General features: G+C 41.0%; 1 pseudogene across 1 annotated transcript; it reads left to right on the top strand.

The window, feature by feature from the left end:
* Positions 1 to 1294: 1294 nt before the first annotated feature.
* On the top strand, positions 1295 to 2054 carry LOC306668949 (V-type proton ATPase subunit d 1-like; annotated as a pseudogene). The gene has a single exon. The product of its transcript is annotated as a V-type proton ATPase subunit d 1-like (transcript).
* Positions 2055 to 20981: the final 18927 nt, after the last annotated feature.

The raw sequence follows: 20981 nt of genomic DNA on the forward strand, positions 1-20981 counted from the left end.
AGAATTGTGGTAAATTTGCCTAACTTGATAAAGCACATTTGTGAAAACACCTCACCTAATAACAGACTTTAAAAAAGACTAAGCCAGGCATGGTGGTGCACACCTGTAATTCCAGTGAATTCTAAGTCCAAGGCAGGAGGACTGCAAGTTCAAGGCCAGCCTGGGCAACTCAGTGAGACCCTGTCTCAAAATAAGAAGAGATGGGGACATCACAGCACTGGTTCACTCCCCAGTAGCCCCCTATCCCCCCATGAAATTGCAAGGGTAAGTTACAGACTGTGATAAAACACATATCTGATATAAGATTTATATGCAGAATACATGAAGAATGTTCACTACTAAATAATAAGAAAACAATTCGATTACAAAAATGAGCAGCCTGGTATACTGGTGCATTCCTGCAATCCTAGTAATTTGGGAGACTGAGGCAGGAAGATTGCAAGTTCAAGGCCAGCCTCAGCAACTTAGTGAGATGCTGTCTGAAGAGAGTAAAACGATAAAATAAATAAATAGGACTGGGGATGTAGCTCACTGGTAAAGTGCCGCTGGGATCAATTCTCAATACCTAGGGGGAAAAAAGAAGTGGAAGGCGGGAGACAAAAGATTTGGACTTTACCAAAAAAAGAAGTAAAAATGGCAAAAACACCTATAAAAATGTTCAACATCAGAGCCTGGTGCCGAGGCTTGTGCTTGCAATCCCAGTGTCTTTGAAGACTGAGGCAGATGGATTTGCAAGTTCAGAATCAGTCCCTGCAACTTAGTAAGCAATTAGAGAGAATCTGTTTAAAAAATAAAAAATAAATAAAAAGGCTGGGGATGCCGAATCAGCAGATCTTGTAGTTGCACTGGGTGCCGGAGGTCAGGGCTCGCTGGTCCCATTGACCCCACTGCAACCAAGTCCTTCTTCCCAGATCTTGACTTCAATGTGGATAACGGCTGCTTGCAAGGACTGGAGCGAGGCCTAAAGGCTGGGGTGCTCAGCCAGGCGGACTGCGCCTCGACCTGGTGCAGGCGAGTCCTCAGGGACTTGACACTTCACCTGCAGATCACAGACTATGGCAACTTCCTGGCCAACGAAGCACCGCCTCTGACGGTGTCAGTGATCGATGAGCACCTCAAGGAGAAGAACCATGCCGAGGAGCCGCTTGCCAGCTTCCTGGACTCCGTTACTTAGTTACTTAGTTATGACAACGTGCTCCTGCTCATCGCGGGTACACTGCGCTGGTGCTCCATCGCATTGCTGGGCAGCTTCGAGCAGACGGGGGCCTTGAACATCGCACAGCTGAGCTCTACAATGCCTTCTGGTGGACACGCCCTGGCCGCTTTCTTCCAGAACTGCGTCTTAGAGCTGGCTCTTGATGAGATGAACATCCGGATCATCCGCAGTACACTCTGCAAGGTCTACTGGGAGTCCTTTCACAAGTTCTGCACCCTACTGGGCCGGGCCACAGCTGATTCCAGTGCTCCATTCTGGTGTTGGAAGCCGACCAGTTCGCCTTCATCATCATCTTCATTTTGGCACAGAGCTATCCAAAAAAGAGTCCCAAGCTCTTCCTGTGCTGCAGATGCCTCTACCCTGAGGGCCTGGCTCAGCTGATGGGACTAACAACTATGAGCAGGCCAAGAACGTGGCTGATTACCACCCAGAATACAAGCTGCTTTACAAGGGTGCAGGCAGCAACCTGGAGACAAGACCCTGGAGGACTGATTCTTCTTCTTCCAGCAGGGTGAAGCTGAACAAGTTGGCCTTCCTGAACCAGCTCCACTCTAGTTTCTTCTAGGCCTTTGTGAAGCTCAAGGAGCGGGACTGTGGTGGCATTGCGTGGATTGCTGAATGTACTGCCCAGTGCCACCAAGATTGACAGTTACATCCCCATCTTCTAGCATCCTGACCCAAGCCTTCTCAGTGCACTGTGTATATCTGTGTGTGCTGGGACAAAGCCCATGGCTCACCTGCCTGCCCTGGGGGCGGGTAGCACATTGTCTTAGGGGCTGGCCAGCTTTCTTGATTCCCCTGGGATTGCTTTCAGGCCTGAAAAGGGCTGGGCCCCTCTCCCCTATTCAAGGATGGACCAATACCCCTTCCAAAGCAACGAGCTTCCCTCAGCCCTGTGTTTACAACTACCGACATGTCTGAGAAGCACATAGTCACTTTCATGTCCCTTCCTAACCTGAGAACATGTGGGGACAGTGTGAGCCCCCTCTCCCCTCTGAGGACCACTCCCAGAGTCGTGGCCCATGGGAAGGAGTGTGTGCGCGTGTGTATGTGTCCTACTGGGGCATGGAGGGAGTAGCTCTGCCCTTCTGAGACAATAAAACTGCCCTCCCAAAAAAAAAAAAAAAAAAAAAAAATGGCAGGGAATGTGGCTTAATGATAAAGCACCCCTGGGTTAATTCCCACTCCAAAAATTCAACATCAGTCATTAGGAGATGAAAATTAAAACCACAGTGAGGTATCTTGATATGCCTATTCAAATGAATAAATAGAAACAAATAGAAAGACCCCAACAATTCCAAGTGCTAACACGGCTCAAAAGGATCTTAGTCTCTGGGTATGGTGGCTCGTGTCTGTAACCCTAATGACTTGGGAGGCTGAGGCATATGAGGATTTGAGGATTGCATATTCAAAGCCAGCCTCAGCAACACAGAGAGTCCCTAAGCAACTCAGTGAGACCCTGTCTCTAAATAAAACACAAAAAAGGGATGGGGGTGTTGCTCAGTGGTTAAGCACCCTTGGGTTCAATTCCAGTACAAAAAAAAAAAAAAAATAGTTTATTCATCATCAGACATGGTGGTATATGCCTATATACAGTCCCAGCTCTTTGAAAGTATGAGGCAGGAAGAACACTTGAGCTGATGAATTCAGGCCAGCTTGGCAAAATAGTGAGACCCCATCTCAGAAAAAGGAAAGAAATGAAAAATAATGTATTAGTCAACTTTGTGTTACTACGACAAAATACCTGGCTCAGGCTACTGATGAAGTAGAGAAAGGTTTGTTTTGGCTCACAGTTCTGGAGGTTCAAGTCCAAGATCAGGTAGCTAGTCCCATTGGTTTGGGCCTCTAGAGAGGGCAGCCTATCGTAGTAGGATTAAATGCACACACCATAAGTCAGGAAGAAAAGAAAGAAACCCAGCTGCCACAACCCTATTGGAAAGTTATAAAGAGCAGGCTGAGCCTTGTTCAGAGTTACTCCACTTTATAAAATAGTAGTTTGCCATAAACTACTCAATTTTGAGTATAAACTCCAAGCTAAAATGACGGTATGCCTTGCTTGTACAAGAAACAACCACCATCTGCCTGGCAAAACCATAAGGTACACACTGATAAATAAATTAATCATGCTGATAAAAATGACCACCTGTGAACTTATCAAACTAGTCAGAAGTGTTTGGAAGCATGGGTATATCTAACTCCATATTGGAAAAATGAGGCCTATGAGCTTAATGAACACACCAGACCACCAGATGAAGAAATCCTCTCACTTAAGACACATAAAAGACAGAATCCCCCTGAGACTGGACATGTGGGCACTCTAGCCACTGACCATGAGCCTTGCCTGGGAAAATTGCCCCAGCCATGAACCTCTGAATCCTCTGTCCTTGGGTTTCAGCAGAGTGCAGTTTCTCCTGCCCATACTGACCCTGCAGGGCCCACTCCAAGCTGACATTTGAAGCTGACATTGCAAGCTAACACCCTGAAACTGTCTGGTGGACCTTGGCTTAGAGTAAGTTCCTGTGCTTTGACAGCTCTGTTCCCTGAACGAGTTCTTTGACTGGTTCTGGTTGGTAATCTTATCTGACCACCTACAGTGACTTTTTGCATTGATGCCTGCTCTGTCTTTGCTCTTAGTTCAGCCCCCTGAACCCCTGTTGTTCCCAGTTGTAAAATGAAATTATAAGAACGTTATCTTGAGAAACAAATGCCTGTTGAAATGGTCAGTTCCACTTCTCTTCTGTCGGCCTTTCTTCAGAAAACCTAATTAAGTATGGGTCCCTGCATTTTGGATTGTAAATAACTCTCTTTAAGAGTCTGATTTCGCCCTTTTGAAAACATAAGCACCCCTATGCATGGCTTTCAGACACTTGAGAATTCTCAGATACTTGTGAAAAGAACCAGTTTCTCTTACCATCTTTTCTTCTGCAAAAACACTTGCAAGGCCTTCAGTCATGTAGATTAGACATTTTCTGACACCAAATAACCTATAACAGTTATGAGAACCTGTGGATCAGGGCTCAGATTTTGGAGTTTTTTTCTCCTCTGGGCCCATGAGTGTAAAATAAAGTTTAGAGTGTCACTTGCTGCTTCTGACCAGCCCTTTTCCTGCAACATTTTGGTTCCTTGACCAGGAAGCAACAACCATGCTGGCCCTTTGAGCCACCAGCATGGCGGAATGCTTATCCAGATTGTGCGGTGCCCCTCAAATCAAACAAGATGGTGCCACCCGATAGTTCTGGGATCTGCTTCACCTGGGGACCTGTGCCTCTGCAGCAGCAACTGTCACCTGGACTACCTGGAGATTGGACCAACTTGTGCACAATCATCCAGAAAAAGGTGAAATCCTGGGGCAGACTGGGGGCCTTATCACCACCCATGGCCACCTGCAAGGGCTCCATGTGGATAGGGAACTTCCAAAGGGGAGAAAGTGTTTTAAATGCTTGAATGGTTTTGTGAATGTATGCAAAACTATTTGTGGCTCCAAGGCTTTGTGCAACGGAGTCTGCGTGAGTCCTAACCTGCAGTTCTGTGGTGACTTTGTATGGCATAATGGTGATTTGGGTCCTGCAATAGGACCTCTGACAAGACCTGGGGTTTATATAGGCACACCTTCAGCCAAGAAGCACCTCAGCTTTTCAGAGATGTGGCCAGGTGGATGCCTTGTGTGACTTCCCCTTGTCTGTCTTGTGACACCGTCATGGGGCAGAATGTGCGGTGAATACACTCTAAGACTACAGTTTTAGACTGTATCATAGAGTTTTGAGAAAGGGTTGTTCTAGAGACGATGCAGGTATATTAACTCCTGGGAAACTCCAGACCTTCTGTGAAATAGATTAGCCTTCATTCAGGGTAGGTTGACCCTCCAAGGGGCCATTCAATAAAGAGCTACATGAGCAGGTGCCCAAATTAGTTTGAGACCAGAGTGGGGGAAAGTGTTGCTTTTAAATCCAATCTGATATGGGACATAAATGTTTGTTGCATCACTTCTTGTGCTCCAGGATTCTGCCAAGTTCCTCCCTAAAGCTAGAAAACAGAAGGAACAAATGGATGGGATCTAAAAGGCCAACTAAATCAGACCCTGGACCTTTTAAGGGTACTAAGAGGTCTGCATTCTGCCAGGGGACAATGCAGGCCTTGCCCAAACTGCAGGGATTAACTGTAATTTTCTGCAGATTCCTGATAAGAGAGCCCAACAGACCTAGGAATTTCAGGGGATGCTCTACTTCCTGCAGTTTTTCCTCTTTGCTCCAGTTGGGCATGAAAGAGAAGTAAGCCTTTGCTCAGAAACACAAGACCACACATAGCAGAATGGGGAAAGAACTCAAGAAACCTCTAAATTAAACACACACACACACACACACACACACACACACACACACACAAATTTAAAAACCCCTCTACTTTAGAGAAAGAGGATGAAAGCAGGGGAAAATGCACCAAAATTACCCCAGATGGTCCTCTGGGCCTTATGTTAAAATATTAGAAAGAGTCCAAGGATAAAAGGGAAAAAGAACTCAAAAGATGATAAAATACTGTTGTTTTATTTGGATTCAGGAAGCAACCCTAAAGCCTTCAGTGCTCTGACTCAAACATTAGGCCTCCGCAAGGCCAAAACTCCCTCACTTCTGCTTCTGGGAATGATGCCAACAATGAGGGGGAAGAGAATCTGAGCCAGCTGCAGTGGCTCCCACTCCTCCACCTGCCTGTATCCCTCACTATCCACACTAAGGAAGGAATTAAAGCAATGCCAAAGGATATTCAGATTTTATTTTCTAGGGAGGAACAGGAATGATTTGGAGAACAACAATGACTGCTTGGGAGTAATTATGGCCTCGTCATTTTTATTCAGAATATCTGTCTAAAAGTTCATGGTTTCTGTGATAAATTTGCATTTGGTCCTATGCATCTAAATGTTTTTTTCCAACTAGTCTTGTTTTATTCAACTGGAGTTTTTAGTCTTCTGTTTTTCTTGCTGCCTTTGTTCAGCAAGGAACAGCTATAAAACTTTGTTTCCTGTTGGTTTTATGTATATTTGTGTACATCTGTGTATTATTAGTTGTGTTTACATGTGTCATGTACTTGGTATCAAAATTGGCTTATAAATAAATGAGTACTCATAAATTTAATAAATGGATCCAAATAATTTTTAGTCCACATGACTTAAACATTTAAGAAAAAGCTCAGTTTAAATTGGTTAAACAGATAAGAGTTTAAGATTTCTTTGTTTTTGGGCCTTCACTAAAAGCAAAGTTACTAAGAGTTAAAGTTGTTTCTTTTCTCTTTCTTTCTTTCTTTCTTTCTTTCTTTCTTTCTTTCTTTCTTTCTTTCTTTCTTTTTCTTTCTTTTTGTTTTTTTAACCAGGGATTAAGCCCAGGGATGCTTAACCACTGAGACACATCCCCACCCCTTTTTATATTTTATTTTGAGACAGAATTGAACTGAGTCACTTAGAGCTTTGCTAAGTTGCTGAGATTGGCTTTGAACTCTTGATCCTCCTGCCTCAGCCTCCCAAGCCACTGGGATTATAGGCATGCACTACCATGGTCAGTTTAAGAGTTAAATTTCTAACAGGTATAATTCTATATGCAAAAAGTACAGAATGTTTCATTTGTGTAAATAGCATAAAGCATTTCATCCTATTAAAATGGAGTAATTAGAAAAATTCAGAAATATCATAAAGATTGCTTTGAAATGCAAATTTTATAAAGGGTCAGAAACTAGGAAAGAGATATAAGAATGTTGGAAAGCGGAAATATGAAAAACTGGAAGGAAAAAGAAATGTTTCTGGATAAGGAAGTCTTTTGTATGGAAAAGTAAACAAATTATATAGTGTCTAAGTACATTACACATGGTTTGTGGAGGGTAGATTTTGAAAATTTGTGAGTGACTAAGTTGGTTATAATTAGCACAATCAGCTGAAGTTATTTAAAGTTTTTTTCCTAAGTTTAAATATTAATGTACTGATATAGGCCAGAATTTAATTCTCTATGTGTTGAAGTAACAAGGGTTTCTTAAAACACTAATCTGCTCTTATCTACCAAGGTAATTTCTTGTGTCTGTTAGGTTTCATTATTTAAGGGAACTAATATAAAAGGGATTAAGGTTTGTACAACTCTGGTAAAACAAACAACTGTCATTTTATATTGTGACACAACACTCTGGATTCTAAATTTTTCTTAAAAGTTAAACTTGGTTAATATAAGGGTATCAGTGTAATTGTGATGCTGTTACTGTCTTCTTTGCATATTAGATGCATTCAGTCCCCACGTATACAACTCTTTAAAGTAAAAGGTTAAGGAGAGCACTTTATCAAGCTGGTATTCTCCAAACTAAGGTTTTCTGTAGCAGTAGTCTCTTTCGGACTTATATAAAAAGAAAAAATTTAGTTAGAAATTTATGTCATTTAATATTTTGTACCTGGATAAAAATAAACTGTCATTAATAAGTTATATATAAAATTTTGTGTTATTCTTTACACTGGGATGGGAACTGGAATGCATTTTTGATAGGTAATGAACAGAGTCTGGTTTATTTAAAGGTTGATAATATGGGATATGAAGACATTTTGCCACTTTCCTCCAAAAGGGGTTAAAAGCTCTCTGAGCTTCTTTGATTCATGTTTCAAATGTAATGTTGGATTATGTTAACTGATATTCATGTAGACTCAGGAAACAGTATATGAAAACCTTATAAAGTAATATTTTAAAAAGAGGCAAAGATCAGCTTCAGGAATTAAACACCTTTCCTAAGATTTGTCAAGAGGCCCCCTTACCTGAGTTAAGACTGCCTCTCTCCTTATTCCATGTTAGGATAACCACTCAAGTTCATTCGAAGTTAAGTTCAAAAGATAGAGGGTTTTTTTTTTTTTTTTGTGTGTGTGTGTGTGTGTGTTATGAAGATTACTGGGATCTTCAAATAAATAGGGAATATAATGTATAACTAAAGATTTGGATTATAAAAATTATGTTTCTTGATTCATAGCTATTATACAAACTAAATATGTTTTTACTCATGTAAATTTCATTTTGTATTTTCCTTGAAAACTTTATAACTCTTATCTCTCAGTGCTTTGTAAAAGTACAATTCATAATATAATAACCTGAGTTAGTTTCAGATAATAACCATCACCTATAGGCTAGACAAAATATAAGGCTCACTTCCAGTATAATATTGACCCCAACTAAATGAAAGGGGTAAATAACTGTAACGTTATAGACATTAAATTTAAAATCCAGTACTCCTACTTTAAGACTGGAAAAACTGGCCTGCTAGATGTTTACAACCCAAACTTGGAGACTAAAGTTAAGAAAATACAAAGACCAAGGAAAAGAGCCCATAATTGTCTCTCGCCCTCTGAGGTCAGCTCACATCCAGGGAACAGTGGGACTTTCCTAAGGGCTTTACAACTCTGGGCCACATGACCTCCCAATCAGGGGAGTCAATGGGACCCTAGAGAACAGGAGGCTGACCAGTGCACATTCTGCAAAGAGGAAAGTCACTAGAAAGGGAACTATCCCTAATGGAAACCACACATAGTCAGAAAGACCTTAACCTATACTGGCAGATGGCATTAGAGAAGCTAAAAGTCTTCTTGTAAGTTCCCAAGACTGACCTCTGAGGGATCCCAGTTGATTCTTAACAGTAAATAGGGACAAGGTCAATTTTGACCAACTTAGTCTTGAATACCTGAGGAGAGTTATAACCAAAGCACAGCTGCACATGGGATGGCTTTCATGGCTAAGGAGGGACAATTGGTGGCAAAGGGGTTGAGGATCACCTGGATGTGATAACCAAGCAAACTGTATCAGGAAACCCACCTACACTGAATCACATGTTGCCAATTGCTTTGTTCATGATTAGGCCTAGCCCTGTTAGACAGGATTCTCTCCTTATGAAATTCTTCATGGGCCCACTCCTCCCATTATAAGAGGTATATGGAGAAGTAGCCTCTGGGACCAGAGCAGGGCAGCCAGAGACCCCTCCAGGCGGCCCTGCCCTCCTCCGGCCTGCAGGCTTTTTCAACGGGGTGGTCCAAGATGGTGGACTAGAGGGTGACTGCATCTCCAGTCACTCCAGAACCCAGGATTCAAGAAGGGGAGGCATTGAGAGACTCAGACTAAAATAGAACCACGGGGTGAGTCTCCCCCACCTGGTGAAGCTTGGCCCGGGCAGCAGGCCTGGATTTGGGCGGCTTATCAGAATAGGGCAGGGCAGCTAGAGTCTTCTCCAGGCAGCCCTGGGCACTCCAGCGGTGGGCTCCTCCCAAATGGCCAGCTTCTGGGAGCAGGCCCCCCAGTGAGAGCCTTTCCACACAGAGCCAGCTCCAAGCCTTGGAACCAATAGCAGGCTAGGGACAACTTTCTTCGGAAGTACTGCATTATCAAGTTACTCCAAGACTTCAGGCTACTGAAAGCTGGGAGGTAATACACTGGAAATCTACAGGGACACTATAAGCCAATAGAGGAAATCTGCAATATCACAGATCCCACTGACAAATATGAGAAAACAAGGGAAGAAAATGTCCCAAACAAACCTAGATACTATATCAATAAAACTCAATGACAGCACAGCAGAAGGTATGTCAGAAAGGGAGTTCAGAATGTACATAATTAAAACAATCAGGGAAGCAAACCAGGAGATGAAAGAGCAAATGCAGGCATTGAATGATGAGATGAAAGAGCAAATGCAGGCATTAAATGATCACACCAATGAACAGTTAAAAGAGCAAATACAGGAAGCAAGAGATCATTTCAATAAAGAGTTAGAGATACTGAAAAAAAAAAACCAAACAGAAATCCTTGAAATGAAGGAAACAATAAACCAAGTTAAAAACTCCATAGAAAGCATAACCAATAGGATAAAACACCTGGAAGACAGAACCTCAGATATTGAAGACAAAATATTTAATCTTGAAAACAAAGTTGACCAAACAGAAAAGATGGTAAGAAATCATGAACAGAATCTACAAGAATTATGGGATATCATGAAAAGGCCAAATTTAAGAATTATTGGGATTGAGGAAGGCTCAGAGAAACAAACCACAGGAAAATGAACAATCTATTCAATGAAATACTATCAGAAAATTTCCCAAATCTGAAGAATGAAATGGAAAACCAAGTACAAGAGGCTTATAGGACTCCAAATATAGAAAATTACAACAGACACACACCAAGGCACATTATTATGAAAATACCTAACATACAAAATAAAGACAGAATTTTAAAGGCCATGAGGGAAAAGAATCAAATTACATTCAGGGGGAAACCAATAAGAATATCAGCAGATTTTTCAATCCAGACCCTAAAAGCTAGAAGGGCCTGGGACAACATTTACCAAGCCCTGAGAGAAAACGGATGCCAACCAAGAATCTTATACCCAGCAAAACTTACTTTCAAATTTGACGATGAAATAAAATCCTTCCATGATAAACAAAAGCTAAAGGAATTTACAAAAAGAAAGCCGGCATTACAGAACATTCTCAGCAAAATATTACATGAGGAAGAGATGAAAAACAACGATGCAAATCAGCAACGGAACTAGTCTAAAGGAATAGCCAAATAGAGGAGAAACCAAATCATGTCAAAAAAAACAAAAATGAGTCAAATGACTGGAAATACAAATCATATCACAATAATAACCCTGAATGTTAATGGCTTGAACTCATCAATCAAAAGACATAGACTGGCAGATTGGATTAAAAAGAAAAATCCAACAATTTGCTGCCTGCAAGAGACTCATCTCATAGAAAGAGATACACATAGACTAAAGGTGAAAGGATGGGGAAAAACATACCATGCACACAGACACAGCAAAAAAGCTGGAGTATCCATCCTCATTTCAGATAATGTGGACATCAAGCCAATACTAGTCAGAAGGGATAAAGAAGGACATTACATACTGCTTAAGGGAAGCATAAATCAGCAAGACATAACAATCATAAATATCTATGCCCCGAACATTGGCTCATCCATGTACGTCAAACAAATCCTTCTCAATTCCAGAAATAAAATAGACCACAACACAATAATACTAGGTGATTTTAACACACCTCTCTCACTGCTGGATAGATCGTCCAAACAAAAATTGAATAAAGAAACCATAGATCTCAATAACACAATCAACAATTTAGACTTAATCGACTTATATAGAATATACCATCCAACAAAGAATGAATACACTTTCTTCTCAGCAGCACATGGATCCATCTCTAAAATAGACCATGTTTTATGCCACAAAGCTGTTAGCAAATACAAGAAGATAGAGAAACTACCTTGTACTCTCTCAGATCATAATGGATTGAAATTAGAAATAAATGACAGAATAAAAAACAGAAACTTCTCCAATACCTGGAGATTAAATAATACACTATTATATGATGCATGGATAACAGAAGACATCAGGAGGGAAATAAAAAAATTCTTAGAAGTAAACGAGAACAAAGACACATCATATCAAAACCTCTGGGACACTATGAAAGCAGTACTTAGAGGAAGATTTATTTCATGGGGCGCATTCAACAAAAGAAGTAGAAATCAACAAATAAATGACTTAACACTACAGCTCAAAGCCCTAGAAAGAGAAGAGCAGACCAACACCAAAAGTAGTAGAAGACAGGAAATAGTTAAAATCAGAGCCGAAATCAACGAAATTGAAACAAAAGAAACAATCGGAAAAATTAACAAAATAAATAGTTGGTTCCTTGAAAAAATACATAAAATTGATAAACCCTTAGCCACACTAACAAAGAGAAAGAGGGAGAAAACGCAAATTACTAAAATTCGAAATGAACAAGGAAATATCACAACAGACACGAGTGAAATACAAAACATAATTAGAAGCTATTTTGAAAATCTATAGTCCAGCAAAACAGAAAACCTCAAAGACATCAACAAGTTTCTAGAGACATATGAATTACCTAAACTGAACGAGGAGGACATACACAACTTACATAAATCAATTTCAAGCAATGAAATAGAAGAGGTCATCAAAAGCCTACCAACAAAGAAAAGTCCGGGACCAGATGGGTTCTCAGACGAGTTCTACAAAACCTTTAAAGAAGAGCTCATTCTAATACTTCTCAAAGTATTCCATAAAATAGAAGAGGAGGTAACCCTCCCAAACTCATTCTATGAAGCCAATATCACCCTGATACCTAAACCAGACAGAGACACATTGAGGAAAGAAAATTTCAGACCAATATCCTTAATGAACATCGACGCAAAAATTCTCAACAAAATTTTAGCAAATCGCATACAAAAATATATTAAAAAGATAGTGCACCATGATCAAGTGGGTTTTATCCCAGGGATGCAACATCCGGAAATCAATAAATGTTATTCACCATATCAACAGACTAAAAGTTAAGAATCACATGATTATTTTAATAGCTGCAGAAAAAGCATTGCATAAAATACAGCATCCCTTCATGCTCAAAACACTAGAAAAAATCGGGGTAGTGGGAACATTCATTAACATTGTAAAGGCCATCTACGCTAAGCCCATGGCCAAAATCATTCTAAATGGTGAAACACTGAAAGCATTACCCCTAAAAACTGGAACAAGGCAGGGATGCCCTCTTTCACGACTTCTATTCAACATCGTTCTTGAGACTCTAGCCAGAGCAATTACAGAAACCAAAGAAATTAAATGGATACGAATTGGAAAAGAAGAACTCAAACTATCCCTGTTTGCTGATGACATGATTATATATTTAGAGGAACCTGGAAATTCCACCAGAAAACTCTTAGAACTCATAAGTGAATTCAGTAAAGTAGCAGGTTACAAGATCAATGCTCATAAATCCAATGCATTTTTATACATAAGTGATGAATCTTCAGAAAGAGAAGTTAGGAAAACTACCCCATTCACAATAGCATCAAAAAAAAATAAAATAAAATACTTGGGAATCAATCTAACGAAAGAGGTGAAAGAACTCTACAATGAGAACTACAGAACACTAAAGAAAGAAATTAAAGAAAACCTTAGAAGATGGAAAGATCTTCCATGTTCTTGGATAGGCAGAATTAATATTGTCAAAATGGCCATACTACCAAAAGTGCTATACAGATTCAATGCAATTCCAATTAAAATCCCAATGATGTACCTTACAGAAATAGAGCAAGCAATTATGAAATTCATCTGGAAGAATAAGAAACCCAGAATAGCTAAAGCAATCCTCAGTACAAAGAGCGAAGCAGGGGGTATCGCAATACCAGATCTTCAACTCTATTACAAAGCAATAGTAACAAAAACGGCATGGTATTGGTACCAAAATAGACAGGTAGATCAATGGTACAGAATAGAGGACATGGACACAAACCCAAATAAATACAATTTTCTCATACTAGACAAAGGTGCCAAAAATATGCAATGGAGAAAAGATAGCCTCTTCAACAAATGGTGCTGGGAAAACTGGAAAACCATATGCAACAGAATGAAACTAAACCCCTATCTCTCACCCTGCACAAAACTCAACTCAAAATGGATCAAGGACCTCAGAATCAGACCAGAGACCCTGCATCTTATAGAAGAAAGAGTAGGTCCAAACTTTCAATTTGTTGGCTTTGGATCAGACTTCCTTAACAAGACTCCCATAGCCCAAGAAATAAAAGCAAGAATCAACCACTGGGATAGATTCAAACTAAAAAGCTTTCTCTCAGCAAAGGAAACTATCAGTAATGTGAAGAGAGAGCCTACAGAATGGGAGAATATCTTTGCCACTCATACTTCAGATAGAGCGCTAATTTCCAGAATCTATAAAGAACTCAAAAAACTCTACACCAGGAATACAAATAATCCAATCAACAAATGGGCTAAGGAAATGAATAGACACTTCACAGAAGAAGACGTACAAGCAATCAACAGATATATGAAAAAATGTTCAACATCTCTAGTAATAAGAGAAATGCAAATCAAAAGTACCCTATGATTTCATCTCACCCCAATTAGAATGGCGATTATCAAGAACACAAGCAACAATAGGTGTTGGCGAGGATGCGGGGAAAAAGGTACACTCATACATTGCTGGTGGGATTGCAAATTAGTGCAGCCACTCTGGAAAGCAGTATGGAGATTCCTCAGAAAGCTTGGAATGGAACCACCATTTGACCCAGCTATCCCACTCCTTGGCCTATACCCAAAGGACTTAAAATCAGCATACTACAAGAAATACAGCCACATCAATGTTCATAGCCACTCAATTCACCATAGCCAGATTGTGGAACCAACCTAGATGCCCTTCAGTTGATGAATGGATAAAGAAACTGTGGCATATATATACAATCGAATATTACTCTGCCATGAAGAATGATAAAATTATGGCATTTGCAGGCAAATGGATGAAATTGCAGAATATCATGCTAAGTGAGATAAGCCAATCTCAAAAAACTAAAGGACTAATGATCTCACTGAGAAGCGGATGAGGACATATAATGGGGGGTAGGAGGTGTTAGCTTTAGGTTTAGGGTTAGGTTTAGGGTTAGGGATAAGGAGGGTGGTAAGAATGGAGGAAGGAAGGACTGTATATAGGGAAAAGAGGGGTGGGAGGGGTTGGGGTGGAAAGGGAAAAAATAACAATGAATCAAACAACATTGCCCTATGTAAATTTATGATTTTTAATAAAAAAAAAAAGAGGTATATGGAAAGATCTAAAAACTAAACAACATTATGCCCACCCCTTTAAATGAGAAGATTGTATTTGGGTAGTAGAACGGAATATCCAACTCCTATAGCGTCTTTGAAGGGGTCCATTCGTTGTCATTTTATCCATCCCTACTTCAGTGAAGGTGGCCAAGGTGGCCCCTTTGCAGCAGGGTAAAACAAGTCTCTTATGGTGTATTCCTGATCCAGCTGCTCTGTGCAAGTTAACCATTCCAAATAAACAAGCTGCACTTCGAGAGGCCTAAGGACCACAGCCCTGCTTTAATCACTCTGGAGGCTAACTAATCCATGCACAGCAGGAGCCTGAGGAACTGACGCTAACTGGGATAAAGGGACTAGTCTTATTTTCTATATTGGTCCTATGATGATTTCTGTTCGGTCCCTGCAGCCTTAACGTACTGACCCTATTTGTCTTCTCCCACCTAGAGGGCATAAAGTTCCAAACGGTCCTCCAGAATTACCAATCACTTAACTTAGAGGATGTGAACAGAGGCGACGCCCCTTAAAAAAGGTGAAGGGGGCACCAAGGGGGGATGAGAAGGCAAAAGCAGGTCCAGCTGTAAAATGAAATTACAAGAACGTTACCTTGAGAAACGAATTCCTGGGGAAAGGGTCGCTTTCCCTCCCCTTCTGACAGGCTTTCTTCAGGAAACCTAATTAACCATGCGTCCCTACATTTTGAATTGTAAATAATGGTCTCTAAGAGTCTGACTTCACCCTTTTGAAAATGTAAATGCTTCTGTGCACGGTTTTCAGACACAAAGCTGTGGCGACCAGCACAAATTTGTGGGTTCCCACAAGAGGCCATGGGGGATTAGAAAACTAAAGACTCACGTACGTAGATTTTGAAGATAAAGCTAGGATCAGGTGGAGTGCTGCTCTCTGATGAAGATGCAGAGCCAGCAATCTTTATTTATATATGTCTCATTACCAGTTTAAAGACTGTGCAAGCATTATTCTTTATATTTAGGAAAGTTACAGAAATTAGAAACATCTATGTAGCTTTTCTGCAGTTGCAATCCGTAGTTACAAAGTGCCATGTTAGGAGCTTTGTGTAGCTCTCAAGAAAGTGCATCGTTTAAAGTTACTGCTAAGTGGGCAGGCTCAGGAGTAGGGGAGCTGGTGAAACATTGTGGTTGTGAAGCATAAGAATTCCTCTATTTCCAGGAACTGTGTGCCTGAGATCAAGGTCAGAGCTGATAGGACTCTTGCACAGAGCCTCCGCATGCAGGGCATTGCCACAGCACTAAGCATCCTGTGCCTTGCACAGAAACATTCCCAGGCACTGGCATGCCGCAGTCATGAGGTCATCAGAGACCCCCATCTCAGTCACTGCTCTCCCATCCCCTGTTACCACGAAGCTAGAGATTTCTCAGATGCCTGTGGAAGAGCCAGTTTCTCTTACTGGTTTTTTTTTTTTGCTTCTGTAAACACACTTCCCACCAGAAACTCTGCACAAGGTCTTCAGTCACGTAGATTAGAAATTTTATGACAACAAATATCCTATAACTGTTATGAGAACCTGTGGATCAGGCTCAGATTTTGACGTTTGTCTCCTCTGGGCCTACAGTTGTAAAATAAAGCTGGGAGCTCTCCTTCTCTCTTGCTGCTTCCCGATCAGCCTATTTCCAGCAACCCCTTAACCCTTCCCTTAACCCTTTTTATATATGCCATCGATGGAAGTGGTGAAGTCTGTGAATTTATTGTTGTTCCATAAAATCCAACATTGTAGAAAGATAAAAATGTGTTTGGTCTGTGTTAATGAGATAGGGGTAAGGGTCAGGGAGTCAGGGTAGGGGTCTAGAGGATGACAACTGGTTATCAAAGAGGGAAAAAAGTGTTGCTCACAATTAACCTCTGTGCTCATGCTCTTAGGCATGAATATAGGGGAGAAAGAAAAGATGATGATTAATAAAAGGGGAGAGTCCTAAGGATTATAAGAAAGGCCACCCCCTCTCACGGACACCCAGCTGTGGGGCCCCTTCTCTTGGGAGAAGTCGTTCTCTATCACTTTCTTAAATAAAACTTGCTTGCTTATACTTGCCTCGGCTGTTCTCTTGGTGCTCATTCTTCGACTCTTGGAACACTGACCTGCTCTCCACCAGACCAGCTCCTCACAACAAAGGCATGCCCTGATGGCCTGAGGCCCCCTCTCTAAGGTCCACAGCACCTCCTAATACCGTCATCCTGAGGACCAAGCCCTTACATATGGACCTTTGGGGACACTCATTCAAACTCTAACGGGGAGCAAATGTGATTCCCATCCATTGCTCGTGGCCCTACAAAATGGTACAAACACCATAAAGAGTTTGAATTTAGGCAAAGAAATATGTTATTTAAAAGAATTATTGCTGGCTAGGTGCAGTGGTTACCACTCAGGAAGGTGAGGCAGGATGATCACAAGTTTAAGGTCAGCCTCAGCAATTCAGTGAGATCCTATTTCAAAATGTAAAAAAAGAGGCTGGAGATGTAGTTATGTGATAAAGCTGTCCTGAGTTCAATTCCTAGCATAATAATAATTTTGTATAATATTATTAATAATATAATATAACATCACAATATTAATACTATTATACTGCTATACATTATTATATTGTATTAATATTAATATTGTTATTGTTATTATTGCTAAAGGAAGGAAAGGAACTGTTAGCCGTAGAGATGGCCTGCCTTGAGGGTTTGAAGCATCTCAAAGGTGGGGCAGAAAGGGGATTTTCTTTTAGAGAGAGTTGGGAGAAATCCTAGTCCTTGGCTGGCAGCAGTGAACATCTCAAGTGCGTAAGGAAAACTTTCAGGGAGGAGCGTTCTGCTTCGACTACCTAGGAAAGTAAACAACTGCCCCAAGTTGACTCAGTGTTACCAAGGGAACCCGTATAGGAACCTGGTGGTCTGATCACTCGTGAAGCATTGTGATTGGGCAAGAAACCTATAAAATGTACAGCTGTGCCCGAAATAAACGAGTTTGCAGGCTGCAGGCTGCTCGATACAAGCCTCCTTCCACCCAACTCCTGGAGTCTGGGTCTTGACTCCACACCACTTACCCCACGTATGAGCTAGCCCGGCACAAGAGAAGCTACAAGAGAGGAAGTCAAAAAACTAGAGAGCGCTAGGAAGGTGTTGGAAGTTGGGGTGAAAGGGTGGGTGCAGTTGAACGGAGGTACAATGTTTCTCTCTCAGGCTGACCTATTCTCAGTTGGATCCTTTCCGCAGGCCGGTTTTATAGGCTCAGGCTGTGGGGGGAGCAAAGTTCAGGACCTGGGGCTGGTAGCAAAGTGGACCCAGAGTTCAGTTAAAAGCTTTTGTTCTAATTGACTTTTGTTCTAATTGCAATAACAGATCAGTTAGTCATTTGTGAGGCAGAGTAATAACTTGGAGGGTGTGTTTTTGCAGAAGGTTGTTTCCTGGGTGGGAGAATTCTGAATCATCTGTCAGGTGGGAGTACAGGGTTTAGGCAAGGCTCAACCCAGCTGCTCCTGCTTGTCAGAATTCAGATCTATACAACTAAAAAGAATGCCTTTTGCTCTGTGATAATCATACCTCAATAAGCCTGATGTAAAAAACAAAATCCCAAATCTGATCTAGTCCTCTCGTGCGCTTTTTTCCAATAGTAATTTCAAATAGTAATTTTCAATAGTAATTTCATCATGTGATTTTAAAGTGGCAGTAGCTGAATTTGTGTTTCATCCCAAATTTGTACAAGCAAAGATAGAACATAGATTAGTGGTTTCCTGGGGCTGGTGGGTTTGGGGAGGGGCAAAGGGAGATTACTCAGGGATATAAGTCATGTTTTTAAGGTGATAAAGATGTTTTAAATGTAGACCATGGTGGTGGTTGCACAACTTTGTAGATTACTAAAAACTATTGTATACTTCAGAGAGGTGAGCTTAATGGTATGCCGATTGTGTTTCAATAAGTTTTTAAAAAAATAAAATGAAAAACTTCAGGTTAGAAAAGAAAGACAGATGCAGGGTGGTTTCACTGTGAAGCTAATGAACATGAAGCCATATGAATCTTCAGGCGGCGAGGATGTGTCCACATTCCTGGGAGGAATCTTACTTAGCAAGGTTCCTTTTGCAACAGAGTCACTCCATGATAACCCATTAATTCAGGGTAGGCACAGTGGCACACACTGTAATTTCAGCTACTAGGAGGCTGAGGCAAATTAGAGGATGGTAAATGGAAGGCCAGCCTGGGCATCTTGGCAAGCATTCACACTTTTCGCCTCATCCATTTATGATGCAGAGCCCTAATGAGTCAAGACCTAAGAAAGTTCTCACCTCTCAAGCATGATTAACATATGACTTTGGTGATTAAATTCCCAAAATATGCACTTTTAGGGTTGGAACACATTCAAATCATAGCACTGTGCAACAACTGAGAATTCCAAGAATTTTCTGAATGAAAAACTCCTCTTAACATCTGCACTAAGAGACATAACCAGGCTCTGGTATGGTTACTGGGAACCAAAGACCATGCCGCCCCTGGTGCAACTCAGCCCCTCTTAAGTTCCTATTTGTAAGGTGTGTGTGTGTGTGTGTGTGTGTGTGTGTGTGTGTGTGTGTTTGTACCAGGGATTGAACCCAGGGGCACTTAACCACTGAGCTATATCCCCAGTTTTTTTTTTTTTTTTTTTTTTTATGTTTTATTTTGAGACAGGGTCTCGCTAATTTGCTTGGGACCTTGCTGAATTGCTGAGGCTGGTCTGGAACTTTCCATCCTCCTGCCTTGGACTCCTGAGACACTGGGATCCCAGGTGTGCAACGCTGTGCTCAGCTCCTGACTGTAAATCTTGAGCTTGCCAAAAGAATCTGCTTTTTGTTGCAGTCAAAGCCTGATGATAGACCCCTGGTCTCCTTTACCTTGGGGCATTTATTTTAGAAAACTTGTAATTATAAATCTTTCTCTACCTCTTTGAAATATCTATCTATCTTCTACAACCCTGGAATATCTTTCTCAAGGAACTGGGAGCCATGCCTTTGAAAAGTAATCATTAAAAAAAGATATGGGCCTTTGTCTCCTAGTTTTTGTGGAAAGGTAGAAGAAAAAATTTGATAAGCACCAGTTCAAGGACACAGATGGTCTAATTGCATCCCTTAAGACCATTAGTACTTTTCCTTTAGCACATGGATTTTGGGGGAAGAGGACTGCAAGAGGGCTCATCCAGGTGGGTCTGGCTTGAGGTCACTAATAAGGATGACACCAGATAGTGGCTAGGGCTAGAATAGCAGGAACCAAAGAAGCTGGAGATACTGGTAACTCTGACTTTTCACATCTCGGGTCTTAGCCTGTGGTGTCTCAACTGGGCTAACCTGGGCCACGGGGCCATTGATGGCAGCTGCATGCTTCCCAGGGGCAGATTGCAACAAACAGGGAAGAAGTGACAAGGCCTTTTCTAATCTAGCCTTGAAAGTAAGGGATTGCTTCTACTGCACTGTGAACAGAATGTCACCAGTGTGACAAGTGAGTCTGCAGTCAACCCAGAATAAGTGAGAAGAAAGTAGACCCCACTTTGTCAAGGGACGTGTGTCAAAGTCATATTGTAAATGAGTACCAAGGGTGCTAGATAATATCGTGGCCAACTTTGGGAAACCGTTTGCCTAATCATCTACTTTTCAAGCATTCAGATTTAGTATGCTATAGAGAGTCTTGTGGACCTATAAATAGATATACTTCTTTGCATCTTTGTTTTCTGCAGAACATTAGATTCTCTAGATGTCTCTTCTTTTGACAATATTCTTATTGAATTTATGGTCTGGACAGCTGTGACGGCCAAATCACCTTCATTATTAGTTTGATCATTCAAACTCAGGAACTCCAGCTTTTTGGGATTTTGATATTGGTCATTTTAAAGATAAAGTCATAAAACTGATAATGAGATAAGAAAATTAATAACATTAATTTTTCTGTCTTTGAAATTAATTACATAGTTACTGAAGAGGGTGGAAAAATAAAGACTAAATGCAAAAGGAGAAAGTAAAATCAGTTGTTTTGAGTTTGAATTTCAAAAACTCTAAGAATCTAAATCATTTCTTGATAACAGACAATATGCTATCCCTGCCCAGAGACTATTGGGAAACACCATAATATTCAGAGGTGAAGTTGCTTT

This window comes from Sciurus vulgaris (genome assembly GCF_902686455.1).
Source record: "Sciurus vulgaris genome assembly, chromosome: 8".
In the NCBI taxonomy this organism is placed as follows: Eukaryota; Metazoa; Chordata; class Mammalia; order Rodentia; family Sciuridae; genus Sciurus; species Sciurus vulgaris.